Genomic DNA, 19578 nt, shown 5'->3' on the forward strand with positions numbered 1-19578 from the left:
CAATTCCTCTCCCCTTTACCACCTTGTCTCCCAGGCCCAAGTAACATAAATACCTGTGGCTGGTTATTTATGTAATTTTGGGGGGTTCATTTACTTGCAAATTATTCAGAGGCATTAATGCATTACAATTCATTTTCTAAGCAAATTGCAATTGTAGCTACTTCACAATACTGTTTTCCTCCAGTATAATAGCCATGTGTTAGAGTGTTTTTTTGTTAAGATGTCAGCCTATTTTGTAATATGTGCTATTATCACTTATTATACTGTACCATATAATTTATGTATATAGAAGTAATTATTACAAATTAAATTTGTATTAACTCAGTAGATGGCTGTGCACAATAGCTAGGAACTAAGAGTCTTAACATTTTATTGTATTTTTAAATAATAATTAATATTTATCACTTAACAAAAATTACAAACACTGCACAGAATTCAATATAATCTATTTCTTGCTTCCTTCAGCATGATTCTGGGAGAAAATTAAAAGGGGAGAGGGCAGAAAAGAGAGGAGAACCTTTCTGTACAAATCCTTTTAGAAGTGGATAGAAAATAGTTGAAGTCCAGCTGAGAACTTCCAACTGGAGAATAATTACTCCAAACTTATGTTTAACAAGAATCAATGTGGAGAATAAATTGATATTAATGTGATTTTCAGCAATGTATTTGGGCCATATTTTATTATTGCATATTGGCTGGAAACATGCTGTGTGGGAAGCAGGTATATTTCTGGTGATTGCTATCAACTTGTATGTTGCAAACTTGATCACACAATAAAGGGGTTGGTTACCTAATGTAAGCGTTCCCGCTTGCAGGGTTCTTGTCTCTTGGAGTAGAAGAATGAATCCTGCAGACACAAAAGGGTGAAGTGAGAGTTTATTAAGTGAAGGTGAGAACAGAAAGTTTTCTAGTGTGAGAGCCGTCCCTTTGTGTTTACCAAATGATGTAGTTTTGGAATGCTGGTGAGGAGCTGGAGCCGATAACCAAGAAAGAATTCTTGACATGTCTATGGTGCAAAAATATGATTTTATTAAAGCACAGGGACAGGACCCATGGACAGAGAGAGCTCCAGGGGTCATGAGGAGTGACCCATTATATACTTTCAAGTTGGGAGGTGGTAAGAATACTGTAAGTCTCTGAGGAATTCTGGAAGCATAGATTCCAGGACCTTGAGGGGCTAGCTATTGTCAGGAAAAGGTCATTTATTACTGTCTAATAAAACCTTAGTCAGGAGACTCTTTAGATGTATATCAGTGGCTCATATGCTTCGGGGATGATTACCAACATGTATCTTGGGGGGTAGAGATAAAGGAAGTTTCCGAAGGAACTTTTATATGTTAAAATAGACTAACAGGATCCCAGTGGTTGGGCTAAGATTGCCTTTTTGCCCTTAGCAAAGTGTCAACATCCAGGCAGTGGAGTCCCTAGAAGAATGTCACTCTGCCTATTTCAAGGACTTGTCAATAGCTCTAAAAAGTAAGGAAATTTAATCATTTTTCTTTGGCCTTTGTTTCCCACATCATAAGCAATACATTATAATGCACTACTGATGCACTATAAAGTAGCACAGCGTAAGGACTTTATCAGTTTCTCCATTTTCAGTTGAGCAAGTGCCCATCCTCACATACATGGGGAGAAGAAAATAACTTCCTTCTCCCACATACTTTAAGTCAATAGAGATCTTAAAAAAAAAGAAAAGAAAAGAAATAGTAGAGAGTAAAACTCAAGTGGAGGAGATGAACAGGGAGCCAAACAGAAACCAAGAGAAACTTCAGGATAAGTTTATGTTTTTCTTAGAGAACTAGAGAAATGCAAATAAACACCATTGGTGGGGGGAACAAACTTTTACACCTAGATGAGAAAACTGGAAAGTGGAAATTATAAATTGTCTGCAAATATGTGAAGTGATGTGTGGGGAACAAAGGCAGAAGGAAATGTAGATAAAATTAAGTGTCTTTATAACCTGCAGTCCATTGACAAGTACTTGAGGCAGACCCAGTATAACATTCCTCTAGGAAACTCCCAAACCTCTTATTGTTAGTGCCTTGCTAGAGGGAAAAACAACCTTAGCCTGATAATAGCCAGGCTTCAGGTATCCTGAGTCTTTTTTTATCATATGAAAATCCTTTTGGAAACTTCCTTTGTCTTTACCTCTCCCAATTCCATAGTATACAATCAGTTGCCCCTCACAATTCTGGGGTAGCCCTTTCTGCTCACACGTCCTATCTCCATGCTTGAATAAAACCCCCTCTTTACAATCAAGATTTTTCAGGAATTCTTTCTTGACCACAGGCTCCAAACCCCAACATTTTCTACATCAATGGGGACTCTCATATCATGCTGAAGTTTGTGTGAATTACTAATTCTCTTAGTCTTCACAGTATTTCACACAGTATTTGGTGCGTATCCCTCATGATCAAGTGACTCTTCCTAGGTATTTTAGCCAGATCCTTATATATATGTGCACATGGACATGTATAGTACATAGGAACATTATTTCATCTTATTTTTTAAGATTTTATTTATTTTTTTAATTGACAAGAAGAGAGAGAGAGAGAGAGAGAGGACATAAGCAGGGGGAAATGATAGAGGGAGAAGCAGGATTCCTCCCAAGCAAGGAGCCCTATGTGGGGCTTGATCCCAGTGATGGAAGTTCTGGAATCTAGGTGAGGTTCAGTAGGGTGAGGTCCGGAGCCCACGGCTATGAAAGAATTCTTAAGACATCTTTGGTGCAAAAAGGTGGTTTATTAAAGCATGGGGACAGGACCCGTGGGCAGGAAGAGATGCTGCCCTAGGGATGTGAGGAGTGGTCTATCATATACTTATAAGTTGGGTGGGGGTTAGGGATAGCGTAAGTCTCTAAGGAATTTTGGAAGCAAGGTTACTAGGACCTTGAGGGGCTAGCTATTGTCTGGGAGAAAGGTTATTTATTACAAATAATAAAAATCTTCTCATGAGACCCTTTAGATGTATATCAGTGAGTCATATGCTTGGGAATGATTGTCAACACTATCTTGGAGGTTTAGAGATAAAGTTTCCTAAAGGAATTGTTAAAGTAGACTTACAGGATCCTGGTTGGGGATGAGGGGTCGACCAGCCTAGGATTGTCCTTTGCCCTTAGCAAAACCTCAAGGTGAGGGCAGTTGAGTCTCTAGAGGAGAGCCACTCTGCCTGTTTTAAGGGCTTGTCAGCAGGTAAGGAATTTTAATGATTTTCTTCTGCCTCTGTTTCCCACACCACCAGGACCTTGGGATCAAGACCTGAGCCGAAGGCAGATACTTTCTGATTGAGCCACACAGTCTCCTGGAACATTATTTTAAACAGTGAAAAGTTGGCAAACAATCAAAATGTCTATCAATAGAATGATACATTATAGTATATATACTATTAGAGGGGTGAATGATTAGGCTAGAATTTTATGTATTCAGTACAGCTGACTCTTGCCTATGCAATATTGGCCTATTTCATTTGCGGGATGATACTGCAGGGGAGAAATATTTGGAACCCTGAAAATATGTCTTTTTGGCATATTGATTATTTGGGACTGATTATTTTTTTAAGAAACTGCAGGCACAGGAGAAACTTTGAAAACTCAGGCCCTTTTAAAACTGGTCTGTTCTCTCAAGCTAAGCAGGGTCTGGCCTGGTTAGTACTTGGATGGGAAAAATACCCCTTTGTAAAAGAAGTTTACATTTATAAGGGGTATCTTATGTATAAGGATGTCTTCCCTCTCTGTACTTGGAAAAGGATAACTCTACATCTCTGGAAACTCTTATCAAGAAAGAAAGCAATGACTTAAACCTGCATAACAACCTTACCCTTGTTTACTGTGCTTTTCCTGATAACTTGCCAGAATTGGCCTCCCTTCCACCCTAATATTTTATTTTTGTCTTTGTCTGAACATGGTATTTAAGGTGAAGACATTGGTCAGTGTGGGGAGTTCTTTTGCCTGGGTACCACCCATGTATACAGGAGGTATATATATTATACATTCTATTAGTTTTTCTCTTGTTACTCTGTCTTAATACAGTGGAGGTCTCATCCAAGAACCTAGAAGGTTAGAGGAAAAATTTCTTTTCCTCCCCTACAATGCATATAGATGACTTTATATAAATGTTAAAAGTATTCCAAACAACATAATCTACTCTTTATGGATATAGACCTCTGCAGTAATAAGTAAATAAGTAAATAAAAATTATTTGGGAAAGGTAAACATCAAATTCAATTTAATCATTTGCTCTGGAGAGTAGGGAGAGTAAGCAAATGAGGTAAGAGAGTTCAACTTCATTTGAGTCTTCATACTTAGCCTTGATGGAGGGTAAATGGATGCTTTAATGTTTTATTTTGGTAATCTGAAATATTTCATATTGAAGAAAGACATCCATTTTTGAAAAACCAACAGAAAACTCAAAGCGGAAAATGAATCAACTTGTAAAAAAAAAAAAAAGCCACGTATGAAATGGAAGATAACAATGTGAATAAAACTAGACAAAGATAAATGAGGACAGATGATAAAATATATCGGAACCTATTTCAAAGTCTGCTCACAGAAACAACTCAAGTGTTATTAGAAATGTGGACAACAAACAAAAAACAGAATCAAAGGGCACTTTGCTGGAGAAAGCAGGTGGGAGAATTGTAGGGAGAGAATATCTGAAGCAGCAGGAACCCACTGGCTTGTAAATCAAAGCTACCACCTGAGCTGATCATTTGCTTTGAGTTACTGTTTCCTTGGGAGGATCTGAATATACTTGCACTTTAGGGTGGCATTTGGCAATATCCCCTTCCCTTTTCCTGTAGTTGCAAGGAGGCAATAATGTGCCCAGTTCATCGTGGACTGCACAGTTCTCCGATTTTTGCACTGAAAATCCTACTTTTCAGGAAATCTCTCAGCACCAGACAAACAGAGTGGTTAGTCACTTTTTAAAGGAGGACTTGAATAGCATAGAATTGTTTACAGAAATCAAACTGCTATTCCTAGGATAACTTCATACTGTTCCCAGATATACAAAGTCTGGCATCTTTCAGCAATTTCCAATACTGCTGACTCTTTATGAATCCTCTTTAAATAACTTATGTGATGTTTGGAGAGACCTTAAGTCTAATCATTACACTCCTAAGGTTGGGGTAAGCATGCTTCTTAACAGAGTTTAAACCTTACTTTCCTATGGGCATTTTGCCTTTATATTGGCTTACACCTTGCCATCTTCTAAACATGGACTCTGATGATGCTCTCCTTAGCTACAGAAATAACTGCCTGCCCCAAAAGTAAGGAGGTGAGGTTCAGGTACTGGCATTTAAAAGTAGCCCTCATTCTAATGTGCCAGGGATATGAATTTCAGGCTGAGAGAATAAAAAAACAATGTTAATAGATGATGATATCTTGAAGGTTTCTTTTGGTGTTTAATTCATGCTTATTAGGTGAAAATAGCTTTTGCCCTACCAAAAATGTCTTTACATACTGGTTTGGGATAACAGTTACTGTGTATGCTTATATGTATAGGACCTCGTTTGAATTAGAGTATCATAAATTATTTAGGTATTTAATTTCAGCATTTTATATTTGATTTCTAGAATTAGAATTTTGCAATGTTGGATTATATGAATGATTAACTGGCAATGTTATTTGATTATAAGCCTCTTGGGCCTTTCTTTAGCAAAAGAAAGTTTTGATTAATGTCTATTTAATATCTCTTTTAACCAGAATTACATCAAAGAGAGAAAATATATAAGAATTTATTATTTTCATTTAACAAAATCAATGGTGTATAGAAATCTTATCCCTTATTCGCTCTTGTATATTCTATGGTACCCAATAAAACTAGCTAGGCTAAATGATTAATTCCTAAATTTAAAATGAAATGTCTGCTACAAAACTAAATCATGGCCAGTAGACTGCTTGGCATAAATCCTTCACAGGGTGCTATAACCTTTATCGTTTTTGAAATGTGCCCCCATCAAGGAGCCCTCAGGCAAATGTACAAGGGACCCATATGACATTTACATAGTCATTGTGTCAGATTAGACTTTGTGATCCTCCCACATCATTAGGCAAAGCCTGAACAGAGCAGATGCATGACAGATTGCCCAATGCCTGATGCATAGCAAATAAGTATAGAAACAATAGGGCTTTATTCACACTTGGGCCCCCATGTCCAAAGGGTTCCTTGACGGAAGGCAATCTTCAAGTTCAAGCCCTTCAAACTAGAAGGTGCAGGACATGCATTCAGTACCAATTCTTTTCGGTAGCATGTAATTATCCATTAGGCAGCACGATCTTCCTCTCCTCCCAAGGGCTAAATAGCAGGCAGCAAATATTTTGCAGCTGGCTTATTTCTGGGTAACTGAGAGAGCCGAGTGATGTTCATTTGCTTAGAGTGTAAGAAGTTATGTTGTCCTTGGTCCCCAGCAGCTGAATTTTATTCATGTATATTAAAAAAAAAATGTTTTTGATGTTGTCAGCATATTATCCTAAAAATCTCATGTATAAAATAATACATAGCAGTGTAGAGGGAGGTAATTTGAAAACATTTCAGTTTCTTTAGGTAAGAGGTAGTTGATATTGTAGGAGAATTTGATTACTTTTTCATTGTTGAGATTTGGACTTTCCATCTATATTTAAAAATCATTCATGAATTGCAATGACTAGGAGATAAAGTGGTAAAGTCATAGGTAGGGTATAGTGACCAGAACTCCAGGGAAAGGGTCAGTTGGTCTGAGTTCTTGCCCTAAAGGCAGAGGGAAATAATTATTCACATTTGAGCAAGTCCCTTGACTTTCTCTGTTTTCTTTTCCATGCCTATAGGATGACTGTAATTTATCATCCGAACCAGGACATGTTTGAGAGTGAACAAGGGTCTAACAATAATTACACTAGGATGACAGGTCCGAACCTCGACTGTACGAGGTAAACCAGAGTTTGTATTCACCTTGATCTACAAAATGAAATCTTGCATCAAATAGTCTCTACTCTCTAGATTAAAAGGCTATGATTTCAGGTCAATCTTTCTTTACTAATATAATGTCAAAGAAGGACATAGCTTAAAGATCAAAAAGGGATAAGTGAGGTAGTTAAGTAACTAGAAGTCAAGAAAATGAGCCTTCCTTTTGCACTCTTACACCATCCAACTGTTTATCATGAGAGGAGAGAAGATAGGTTTCTCATTATTAGCCTTTTGAAAAATATTGTGTGTTATTTCAAAAGTAGTCCTATTTTATTCACGAGACCTTGTAAGTTTATTGAAAGTGTTGAATTTCCTGATAATCATTTTAATTCTCTATTTCCCCCTCATGTATCACACTTATAATACACTGTCTCTGTAGTAATTGTCCCCTCCCTTCTGTGCACATGTGTGCATGTGATACATACACACAGACAGACACAGCTGTACAAAGATCCAGTAGTGGATAGAAAGGTAATAACAAAGTACTTGTTAGCTCCAAGATAGCAGTTCCCAAGAGGGGGGAAATTCAGGAAATAACAGAAAGACTTTGAATATTTAACACAAATCAAATAAATAAGAGGGAAGTAAATTCCAAGGGCCTCGAATATTCATGTCCCAATTCTAGGTATTTCCAGCTCCCAAAAGAGAAGCTGGCATTAGAATAGTCTTCCAAAAAGTCTTCAAACCTCTGAAGGAATTGAGACGGTAAAAAAAAAAAAAAAAAACAAAACAAAAAAAAACCTCATCCTGCTATTAACACTCAATCTATCACATGCATTAACTCAGGAAAGGAACTGGTGATCCCTGGCACTGCCTCCTCCTTCTGGGACAATCCCAAGGGGGCTGGACAAATAGAAAGCTCAGCCACTAGCTGTGTTTGCCAATGCCGTTGGTTGCTGAATGAGCTCAGAGAAACTGGTACAAGAGAGGCCAATAACTTCAGAGAGGAAGGTTTGGAAAACAGGTGATGAAAAATTTATTTCCAATGTGGGGTGGGAGAGGATGGTTAGGTATCAGGCTCAAGATGTAAGAACCACCTTCTCTACCATCAGATGCACCTGGAGTTTTACAGAAGAGCTTCGGGGGGTATGTGCTATAGAGCAGGCAGGGAATGAGAGATGATGGGTGGGGGTTTGGTAGGTGTTGAGCCCATGATCTTGGGCAGAGAAGGGGATGGAATGGGGTCTCTGAAGCATTCTGTTGCTAGCAGGGTTTTTCTGGATGGGCAGTTGGAATGTTCTAGTCACCATAAAACATCTTCGTTAATGCTCAAGAAAGTGCAATAACAAATAAGTACAATGAGTTTTGGTTAGATCAAGAGTTAGGTAATCTTCTCTATATCTCATTTTAACTTTTGGAGTCTATAGTTGAGCAAGAGGTTTCCCTGACATTGCCTCAAGGCTTACTGGCAACATATGCAACTGTGAAGAAAGCAACTTTATAATAAATAAATAAATTACTTAAAAAATATATATATATACTTGAATTGTGTTTTACAAGTTTCAGGGCACTTTCACATATACTATTTCCTTACAGGCACAATTATGGGAATACTTACCCTTTTCACATTTAAGAAAACTGAAGCTAAGTGAGGTTAAGTGACTTGCCCCAACACATATAATAAGTAAATGGCAATTCTGTATTTGATTTGAAATCTTTCTATTCAGCCAAAAGTAAGGTTACTGGAGATCTTGGGAAAATACATACATACTTCTCAAGAGGATAAGTGCAATCTTGTGTGAATTTAGGGTAACAGACAGGATGACTCCAGAAAGTTACTAAAGAAACTTGAAGTGTTCTATTTTAAGATCACAAAATTTCCCCTAAGCCAAATAGTTTAATTCTGGATAGGAAAAATTGCAATTTCACTAACAGATTCAAAAATGCTTAAGGCTCAATTCAAGTATGTAGAACTCAGCCCTTCCAAAATAACAATTACTATAGCAAAAGATTACAAAAGACTCTACTCATGTGGAAGAATATATTTCCCTCACTTCTCTGCTCTGCTCTGGTGCAACCAACCCTTCCTAACCATCTTACTTTGTGCATTTATATCAGCAGCAGCATTTCTAATGAGCTGACTCACTGAACTCCAGCCACCAAAAAAAAAAAAAAAAGACAGACCTCTGCTAGGAGTGAAACATTTGCAAAGAGGGGCAGGTAGTATGAAATAGAACCAGAAAATCATTCACACATCATCTACATTTGACAGATACTCACCACAGTTAATGTTTTTTCTTTTCAAACAATATGGAAAAATGTTTGGATTACAATTTTTTAAATTCCTTTACAAAATAATTCTATGCTTCAGTTCTTAGAAATACTCCTAAATGTGATTCATACAATTTTCTGGAGTAGTAAGTAGCATGTATAGAAAATAACAAGATTTTTTCCTTGATCACTACAGATCTTATTGTGCTTCCAGGTCACCCTTCAGAACTTTGTTTTCATTGTATAAGACCCTTGTTATAGACATTTTATTTTATTTTATTTTTTATTTATTTATTTGACAGAGAGAGAGATCACAAGTAGGCAGAGAAGTAGGCAGAGATAGAGAGAGGAAGAAGCAGGCTTCTCACTGAGCAGAAAGCCCGATGCGGAGCTTGATCCCAGGATCCTGGGATCATGACCCGAGCCAAAGGCAGAGGCTTTAACCCACTGAGTCACCCAGGCACTCCTGATATGATCATTTTAAACAGTTGGCCCCAGTACAGTGTCTGGAAGTTTCTTTTAGCAAAGACAGCCCAAGTATTAACCCATCAACTGCTAACATTTCCCTTGCTTCTAAAAAATAAGTTGAGTAATTCCATATTCCTAATACTAGGATCTTATTGGGTCTTACTATTATGAATAATCAAACTCCTGAGATTATGTCTCTTGAGGGGACTTCTAACAGAGATCTTGAATCTGCTATTGGACTTGATCATTCATTGCTTCTGTGTCTAAAATTTTTTATCATTTCCTATACCAGAAACTTAGAAAACTGCTACCAGCTTGCCAAGATGACCATAATGTATCTATCAGTTTGACCAAACAGGCTTTTTCCAGACTCACCCTGATCTCTATTTTCTTAGAAGATTTCCTTTTGAAGGTTTGTAATGATGAATTCTTTCTTTGCCCCTTTGAGATGCGATTTTTTTTAAAGCTTCTCACCAGTTTTACAAACTGGAATACCTTTCTCAAGGACCTGGGAAACTTCTCTTGAAATATAATCATCAAGGAAGATAGAACCCATACTTCATCTCTGGTTGTGCAGGGAAAGGGAAAGACCTTAACTTCAGTGGACTCATGGCTCCCAGCTGTATTTGGATCATGGTGTGTGTGTATACACTCCAGACAACAGTTCTGCTCATGGTGTTCCTACTTTAATTCTACCTGCTAGAGGTCATTTTTGGTAGAAGTAGGCTCAGGCAATCCCTGCAAAAATGGTTCATAACTTATGCTAAACAGAATAACAAAAAAAAAAAATACTTGGAACTCCCTGAACAAAATTCCTAGGGGAATCAGGGCTCTTTATTGTTGATCTGCAAGGCTGAAATCTATCCCCAGCACACGTATCATAGCAGGAACTTCATTTCTATACTGTAGTAGTAACAGTCAATTGGGTCATTCTCTTGTACTTTATCTACTTGCCAAATGGTGTAATGTAAGTTGAAAGTGGTAGGCCTGTGGAGGAGAATGAAAAAGTAAAAATAATTATTTTTAACAGTGTAAATGGTCACTATTGTTATTTATTTCCTTATGTTAAAGAGAACTAGAAAAAAATATATTTTAAACAGGTGATAGATCAGTACAAAGGGAATGTAAAGAATCTAATGTTGTCTGTTCTTCCAAAGAAGAGTCAATATAATCCATTCCTTCACTCTGCATTGGCTCTACACTTCCTCTGAGAGTAATAAAAACAAAACAATATCTCCAAGTAGACAAAAACAAGTGCTGAGGTTCCTTACCCTCATGCAACATGCAGGTTACTAGAAATAAATATAACTTGTACAATATTCAACCCAAAGTGGGTAATGGCCATTACCTGCTCTTTTCAGAGATGTTTATTAACTTATATAGGAAATTGCTTGGTACTTCAAGTCAGGAAGTGACTTATTCTGGTGAAGAATTTTTAGAGCAGTCCTTCTATCATTATAATGCACAAAAGAACATAAATCCCATAGAGAGCACATATCCACCAGAGAAAATATAAACCTAGAAGGCTCAGATTTATAGAGAGAGAGATACAGAGACATGCATCTTTTTGCAGCTATTTTTCTTAATAAATAATGTAGTGACATCTACCTTCATCGACTCAAACATAATATTTAGGGAGAATAGTTCCAAGAAGATTAGTAACACAAACTAAAATTACCTTGATTAAAAATATACAAAGTGAACATCTTTGTACCAATACTACAAAGAACAGGAAGAACAGAATGGGACAAACACAAAGAATCCCAATTTATCTGAATTTTTCCTCATGGTAAATTGATAAAAGGAAGTATTTCTCAAAGCTAGGTCTTCATACTGCAGCATTATCAGAAGAGCTACTTTAAATTTTAAATTCTGTGTCTCCCCCTCAAAAACGTATTAAAATAAAATCTTGGGGGACAGAGCTAATATCCACAGGTGAACTTTATGTACACCAAAATGTGGATGTGCTAGGAATTTGATCTACTATGCTCTTAGTTCTCATATATCCATCTGGACTCTTCTCCATCTAAGTTTCTTAATGAAAAGATAGAAAATTGTGTTTTTCTCTGATTTTTCCTTTTTTCTTCCTTTCCTAGTCCTTCTTTTTTCTTCTTCTTTTTATCTTGTTCTAGTAATATTTAAAAGATTTTTATCAACATGTATGAAACAGTTAAAATACCCACTGTAAAAGTTCTGGTGTTTGTTTTCCAACAAATGTAGCTTCCAGAATTACTTAATACATGCTCCAGATACAGACTATGAATTTTATTATTTATCTCTGAGAAAAGATACCTCTTCAGATAAAGAAGCCACTTATGATATGAGAAAATGAGCTCTTTTGTCTGACTGCCACATGGCAGAGCACCACATAAGTAATTCTAAAACGGTGTTTGATTTATAAGAGGAAGTGAATGCACATGTCTTACTTTGTTTTACATTATGATTCAGTTTATAGGCTGTTCTCACAAGTTTGTAGAGGTAGAGCATCAGTAGTAGTATGACTCTTTGGAATGATAGATTTCTTAGGGTGAATGAAGGGGAGCAAAACATGTCTTCCCAAAATGTGCCACTTTAGCATATTAATTATTTTGAATTAAAGTTACTTAAGATACAGCCAGAGTAAGAAGGACTCTCTGACCCTTTGCTGTCCTCCTAAAAACAAAGCATAAATCTCTCGTGTGTTAAATATCCTCCCTGTATCAGGAACACAGAAGGCATCCTTATCACCACAGATAGAGAATTAAGGGCCAAGAAGACTATATAAAAAAAACCATGTCATTTACTCACCATTTTACTACCCTAAGGCCCAACTTCTTTGTTTTGATAATTCTTCATGGATTCATCGTTTATCTAAAAGTTGTAAACTGCCTGCTTTGTTCACTTCTCTGAATCTCATATTTTTATGGGCTTCTGTATGTATGAAGTTAATTTTGTTTTTCTCCTGTTAATCTGTCTTACATCAATTTAATTATTAGACTAGCCAATGAACCTAGAAAAAAGAAGGGAAAAGTTTTCCTCCCCCACAGGATGATCAAGACCAGTGAGGCCAAAGACAAGTGAGTCATGTGCCGTTCTGCAGCTATAGGCATGTATCAACCCCTTGGCCTTTTACTTGTTTGTTAGTTGTTCATAGTACCAGACAAGGTCCTTTTCAACAGTTTTTCTCTGATAGCTCTTCAAGTACACTGAGCATCCAGGTTTCAGATCACATAAAAATTCTTTAGGAGAAGGTTGAGGAATGGCCTCCTATAACTTTTGATGAAAATACTATCTGTATGCCATGGGTCGCCTACTTTGTTTGGCCAGAGTTGCTTGGAAAAGGGCAGAGTCTAGGATTATGGATGATATTCCTAGATACTTGAGTCTACTTATTACTGACTTATAAAAGCAGATTTGAGGAAACTCCAAAAGAGATTTTCTTACTGTTTTAAAGTAAAAAGAAAGGGACTTGGGGTGAGGAAGTTTATATCTTAAAGTTTGGGCTAAATAATTTGAGAATATAAGTTATCCTTTCTTCTTTGCCTAAAAATCAGATGGTATGCACAGCAGAATTTTTGAGCAAGCTCTAATACCTTGTAGATCTTTTTAATGACATTTCTAAGAAAATGAGCATCTCTATTTATAGAAAGATAGATTGGGATTTCCCAAGTAGAAAACATGAAATTAAGTACTTTTTCAGCCACTTCAGAGGAATAGCTCTACAAAGGGGCACTGAACAGGAATGCACATCAACCAGAACATTCTCATACTCCATTGCAGGAGATAATTACATAAAGTCCATTTAGAGTTACTCAAGTAGGCCTGGGGATTTTGCTGCATCCATGCCTTTCCTTTAAAGCTTTGTCAGGGTTTTATTTTATTTTATTTTTTCCAGGGGAGAAATACACAAAAAGTAATGTGTTCTTGTGGTTTGGGGTGATCCCTTTGGATTTTAGCATGGTTCCACTTGAGGTCTTTTAGCATTACTTGGTACCCTTCTGAGAAGCCTAAGAGTATCTTCATTTAATTTATATCCAGGTCTTTCCTTGTTTTTTTCTTAAGATTTTGTTTATTTATTTGAGAGAGAGTAAAAGAGAGCACAAGCAGGGGAAGTGCACAGAGAGAGGGTGCAGCAGACTCCCCACTGAGCAGGGAGCCCAACCTGGGGCTCCATCCCAGGATCCTGGGATCATGACCTGAGCCAAAGGCAGATGCTTAATGAACTGAGCCACCCAGGCACCCCAGCCAGGTCTTTCCTAACATTTTTTTCCCCCTGATGTTAAGATAAATTTTGACTTAAATAATGACTCTTCTAAATCCTTTGCAGAGGCATGACAAGATTACAGTGGCAAAAATTTGTGTAAGTACTGTTTTGACATAATGATTACCCAGGGCATTTCTACCTCCCTTAGTTTCTAGATCAGTAGTTGATTTTTGTGCATGTCTGCCTACATAATAGTTACTTCCTTTAGCTGCATTAAGGCATCTAGAATTTCCCCACCCTCTTGTTCAGGAGTTCCTACTGAGGTTAAGAAGCCTTGCTTTTTCCAAAGTATCCTACTGTTTTATAAGTTTTAACTATCTTATCTCTGCCCAGTTAGCGGGTTCTTATAAGGGCAATTAGTTGTGCCAATTTGCCTTCCGAACCCCTCACAACAAGAGTGAACGAAGATCTTTCATGGCATAGCCGCTTATTAATTTCTCATTTCTGATGACACACCAACAAACAAATCCAAGTCTGAATTATCCAAAGCAGTTTCTAATACCTCATCATAAAACATTGGCAGTCTTTAGACAGATGCTAAATAGCCATGTCTGTCTGTCTGTCTTTTGGTAAGGAAAGACATGACAAGGTGCAAAGTGTCATACTAATGTATAGTAATATGAGAAAGAGAAAGAAACAATAATAATACCTCATAGGTATATAAGCCAGCTCATGAAGAAATACTGTATATTTCTAGTAAGTAATGAATATTTTATAGCTTTGATATACTCTAAGGATCAAAAAAGACCTCAAGACCTTCAGCAGAAGTCTCCACAGATTTCGTGGTTTCCCTGTAGTAGTTTAAACACATGGGTCTGACTAGAATATTTATGAAGAAAGAGGTAGATAGACGGACCTACTTAGGAGACAGTTTAGGAGATAACTTCAGTTTGTAAAGTCTTTATGTTTGTGTTCCCTAAGCAAGAGGTTCTATCACTGAGGGTTTCTTGGGTCAGTGTTAGGGTCCGTAATCAAAGGAACGAGATTGGTACAAAGCGAAGGTCAAGCAAAGCTTTATTTGGCACCAACCATCAAGAATCAAACTGACTGGTCAGGGCTGTCTCTCTTCCAAGAGGCGGCAAGGACCACGACCCTTCCCAGCCTCACAGACTAACTTTTATAGAGGTGGTTGAGCCTGGCTTATACACAGGTGGCCAATGAGATTGCAATACACAGGGAAAACTGCACAATCATGCTAGGTCGGCAATATGGGTGGCCAATTGAGTTTCAATTTACCATAGTAAATATATGCGTGCCCTCCTGATTGGTTATCTCCACCCAGCCTGGCCTGCCCTTGTATCTGGGCTTTGCAAGTAAGTTCTTCTGGGAGGGGTAGGGTCAATCCAAGTTTACAACGAAATGGCTCCCTCTGGCTAACCAGGCCCTACAGTCAGGTCATAAAGAGAAGGAGCAATTTCAAAAACGAAGGGAACTCAATATCTACAATAGTAAGTAAGACCTACCTAATCTCTTGAATTGCCCTTTAATAGTTAGCCAAGCATAGACCTGGATGGCTTATTGTCAATCCAAGATAAGTTATTTGCCTCCATGAGAAAAATCATGAATGAGTGAGTGAATGAATGAATGAATGAATAACCAACGATGTGATGAACAAATTTCAGCTTTCTCTTTAGTACATTTTAATCCTTTTGGGGATCTTAATGAATGTCCTTAACAAAAAGATCCTGCAGATCTTAGTAAAAAGTCATTAGATCATGGTAGAATTATAAAGAAACTGGGAGTCCTTGAGATTCTAATTAAGAATTTGTGGAAGAAAAAAAAAATCACTGAATCATTGGGATATGAAAATCCATGTGCACTGCTAATTTTACTAAGTAACAATGAACAAATACCAAATACTTGAATCCAAGGATATTCTGAAGAAAAAAAGAATGTAAGTTCACATTTGCAGATGGCTGCGATTCAGGAAAGAGTAGGATTTGGATTTTGCATTGTGAAAACCAGGACATAACTATCACGTAGTCCTCCAATCTTAATAAGTAAATAAAAGTCTATTGACTTTATTAGATCAAAGTGTTGGTAGGATACAAATATTTAAACTGCTTTTTCTCTTAGTCCTTATAGTATGGACTCAATTCTTTCTTGGGTTCAAGTTTCAAGTGGTACTGTGCAAACATGAGTAAGATGAGCATCAGTCACTCTGAACCGTATTGGACTCTGATCCTTTAATCTGACCAATAATGGCAGAATCTTTTGCTCATATAGAATCAAGTACCTTATACAGATCTTTAAGTTCTGACTTTTTTAGGGTAAGGATGCAATTAAATCTAATTCTAAATTTGGCATGACATGATTATAAATAAGGGAATCCTTAGGATTTTAAGGAAGAAATCTGTGAAGAACTGAATGTAGCAATCTGAATTATGTAATAAATTTCTCCATTTAATGTGGCTGAAATGGTATAAGAAAAGAGAAAATATGCTTTCCAGTCAAAGCTTCACAAGTAATTGCTACTGGCTGGGAGACAGAGTAACTGAATGCTGTTCCTTGGTTCCTTTGATGATTCCATGGGAAAGGGATGAACATGGTGTGGAGTTCATTATTGAAAATAGAGCATCTGTCACTATAATTTTGGTTGATTATAGGTAAAGACCATTCTTAAAAAATTAAGCGAAGAATTGGAAATATGTCCCTATATTCTTCCTTGAATCCCCTTGTCTGCCAGATTTGTCCTTGCTTTTTCATTTTTTAGACAAAGCAGAACAGTTATTCTGAGGTTCATGTTGTTAGCTGGACACTAATAGACGTATGTAACTGTGTTATAAGCCCTATTATAACTGACACTCTTCTAAGCAATATATATGTATATATATAAAACTTAGAATTACTTATATATTATTTTACACACACACACACACACACACACACACATATTTAGTCCTCATAGCAACCCTGATAGTAGCTCCTATTTTTATAATTTTACAAGTGAAAATTAATGAGACATAGAAAAGTACTGTAACTTGTTCAAGGCCATACAGTGAGAAGGAAGAGGAGCTGTACTTGAACTCAGGCAACCTTGAAACTTCTGTCTAGGCTTTTTCCTTTATGGTTGATATTCTAAGCTTTCACTAAAAAATGTTTTCCCTTATATATATCCATCTATTTTCTCTCTTTTTTGAGAATCCTCACATTTCTGGTCCATCAAGGATTCCTTCTCTGACTCTCTATCATAACTACATTATTACTTTTTTTCTTTTTAAGGTGTCCATTTAATTATGTCTAAAAGGTCCAAAACCAGATTCTAAGGGGGAATTTCAACACTTCTATCAGATAGCTCTACTATTTGGGTTTGTGCTAATTTTTCCCTCTCCATTATTTTGCACATAAATATCACTCTACCCCAGTTCATATATTTGATAATTCATAGTGCTCTGTTTTACTGGTAATACTCAATAGCTAGGTTTCAAATAGCTGCCAGAAAGTACAACTTTGACCCTATTAATTTTCAATAAGTTTCAAAGTTTAGTTGAGGTAGGCTTTATTTATGCAGCATTTTTGAAGCATGTGTGACCTATCCATTCTTCTTCATTTTCCAAAGCAGAATTTGCAAACTATTGGGAAAAACTGGGTCTTTATCTCTGAACCTGCTTTAGTGGGTCTACACAATGTGTTCTTTCTTAATAGCACTTAAATCACTTTAGTTTGGATGTGCTCTCACAGATCTTCCAAGTCCTCCTTGTCTTACCCCAGTTCTCCTTACTTGCCTGACTTGGACTGCATTCTTTTCATTTTGGTTAATGGTCTCTGCTCTAAAATGTATCCTTGCGTGAAGATAAACACAGAAAGATATTACATACAGAGACCACATTGAATTGATATCCGTACTGAAGTGATTTTGACTTTAGCATAAAAATATCTGACTAAATTGAAAAACATATTAAAAGCAGTTCCATAACATTCAACATTGTGTTTACTCTAAGTATGTTGTTGAAAATATTTTTTTTATCATATAGCAAACATTCTAGGAAAATCAGAGGTTTTAGATATTATGTCTTATATAACCAATTTTATATTCTTCTGCTGCTCCTAGAAAATTTATAATTAATTTTTTGTCTTCCTGAGAAAGTACGCAGGGCCTCATTTCCTAAATTTTGCATTTTTAACATATCCTTGCCCCTATGTTTGTTCTTACTTACTTATTTTTGGACTCATTTTCCTTATTATAAATGCATTTCACTATGTAGTATTTATGTAGTTATATAATTTTCTCTAAATCCTGTTTATATAAAGGAAAATGCCTACATAAATCAACAAGTAAAATAGTTTTCTAATTACATATTATGAATTCAAACTTTGTATGCTTTTGAGTTAATATCTTATTGTTATATATTTATACTCTGGAAATAGATATCTCTTTTCCATCAGAATCAAGAACCTATTACCCAGATTAGGCAAAATCTATAAACAGCATGCCTATCAAGTTTGGTTTTGAAAACTTATTTATGTTTGAATATGATACATATGATAATAACAAGGGAACTCAATTCAAGTAAATAGCTGTTCTTTCCAAACTGAGGTGTTTTGTTTTTGTTTTTGTTTCTGTTTTTTTAAGATCCCTGCCTCTCTTAAGATCTGGAGTATCTGAATATGACACCCTAAAAGGAAAAATGCATGATTATTTATCTCTAGATCCCTTCCTTCAAAAATAAATATTTTGTGTATCTTTTAATGCTCTCAACTACTATATATCTATATAGATATATAGTAGCTTAATTATGTCTAAAAGGTCCAAAGTGTGTGTGTGTGTGTGTGTGTGTGTGTGTATGTGTGTGTGTATCCATGAGTTTAAGGGCACAAATTTGATTAATTTCATCAGATTATAACCTAGCATAGAATGAGTTCATTTTAGTGAAATTACTAATTTGAAATGTTCTTTAAGTTCTGTTTTTTTCTTCCCCCCCACCAAACTGGCCTATAGTTTCACTTACCTGACTGATACCACCAGTTATTTGTGTGTCAGATTGACAGCCTAATGTACATACCAATCAGTTGAAATACTTTACCTCTGTCTGCCTTGTCTGTCAGTGAACACATCTAAACTCCCAGTTATGCATACCCAAGCATATATAATGCAGCAATAAAATTAATCAATACCTATGTGTCCTAAAGAAATGAAATTTAACCCAAGTGCACCATATTTCAGGCCCTAGAATAGTTGCACTTTCCAAGAATGCTTACAGAACTTTACACAAATACACAGAAGTCATAACCACAGTGTCACAGAATGGATCTGAGTGATGGTGTAGGCACAAATTCTCATTTTACAAATAAGAAGAATCCGTGATTTTCTCTGCCTTTCAATGTATTTAAAAATAGAACTGAAGCCCTACCAAATTCCAGACACTCTGTACAGTGTGGGAGATACAGAGGTGAGGCCCACAGTGCTACAGCAGAGTTTAGCATGAGACAGTAAACTGAGGGTCATAGTAAAGACAGAAGAAGTGGTAAAACCAGGGGATGTTTAAATGTTATGGAAGTAGGAAGAAACACAAGGGAGGTGTGTTATATCATCACTGGGACATTAGGTAATGATTCAGAGGAGGGTCCACACTGCAGCTGTTTCTTAAAGGCAGTGAGGTGAATGCCTGAGGAAGACTGTTCTAGCAGAAGGAAAGCTTTGTTCAAATGAGAGAAGTACGTGAGATCACTGCACCTCTGAAGACTTGCCAGTAGTTCAGCATGGCTGGTGCA

At 36.6% G+C, this 19578-nt stretch overlaps 1 long non-coding RNA gene across 2 annotated transcripts in view; it reads right to left on the bottom strand.

Annotated features, from left to right (window-relative positions):
• Window positions 1-790: 790 nt before the first annotated feature.
• LOC116570661 overlaps window positions 791-19578 on the bottom strand; it is a 30334-nt gene continuing 11546 nt past the window's right edge. Inside the window, exon 4 of one of the 2 annotated variants that reach the window (XR_004277508.1) lies at window positions 791-847. This is a non-coding gene — a long non-coding RNA (uncharacterized LOC116570661). Of the gene's footprint in view, window positions 848-10467; window positions 10611-19578 lie in introns of those variants that run through there. The other variant, XR_004277507.1, reaches the window with a different exon arrangement.

Source organism: Mustela erminea, chromosome 12, assembly GCF_009829155.1.
Source record: "Mustela erminea isolate mMusErm1 chromosome 12, mMusErm1.Pri, whole genome shotgun sequence".
In the NCBI taxonomy this organism is placed as follows: domain Eukaryota; kingdom Metazoa; phylum Chordata; class Mammalia; order Carnivora; family Mustelidae; genus Mustela; species Mustela erminea.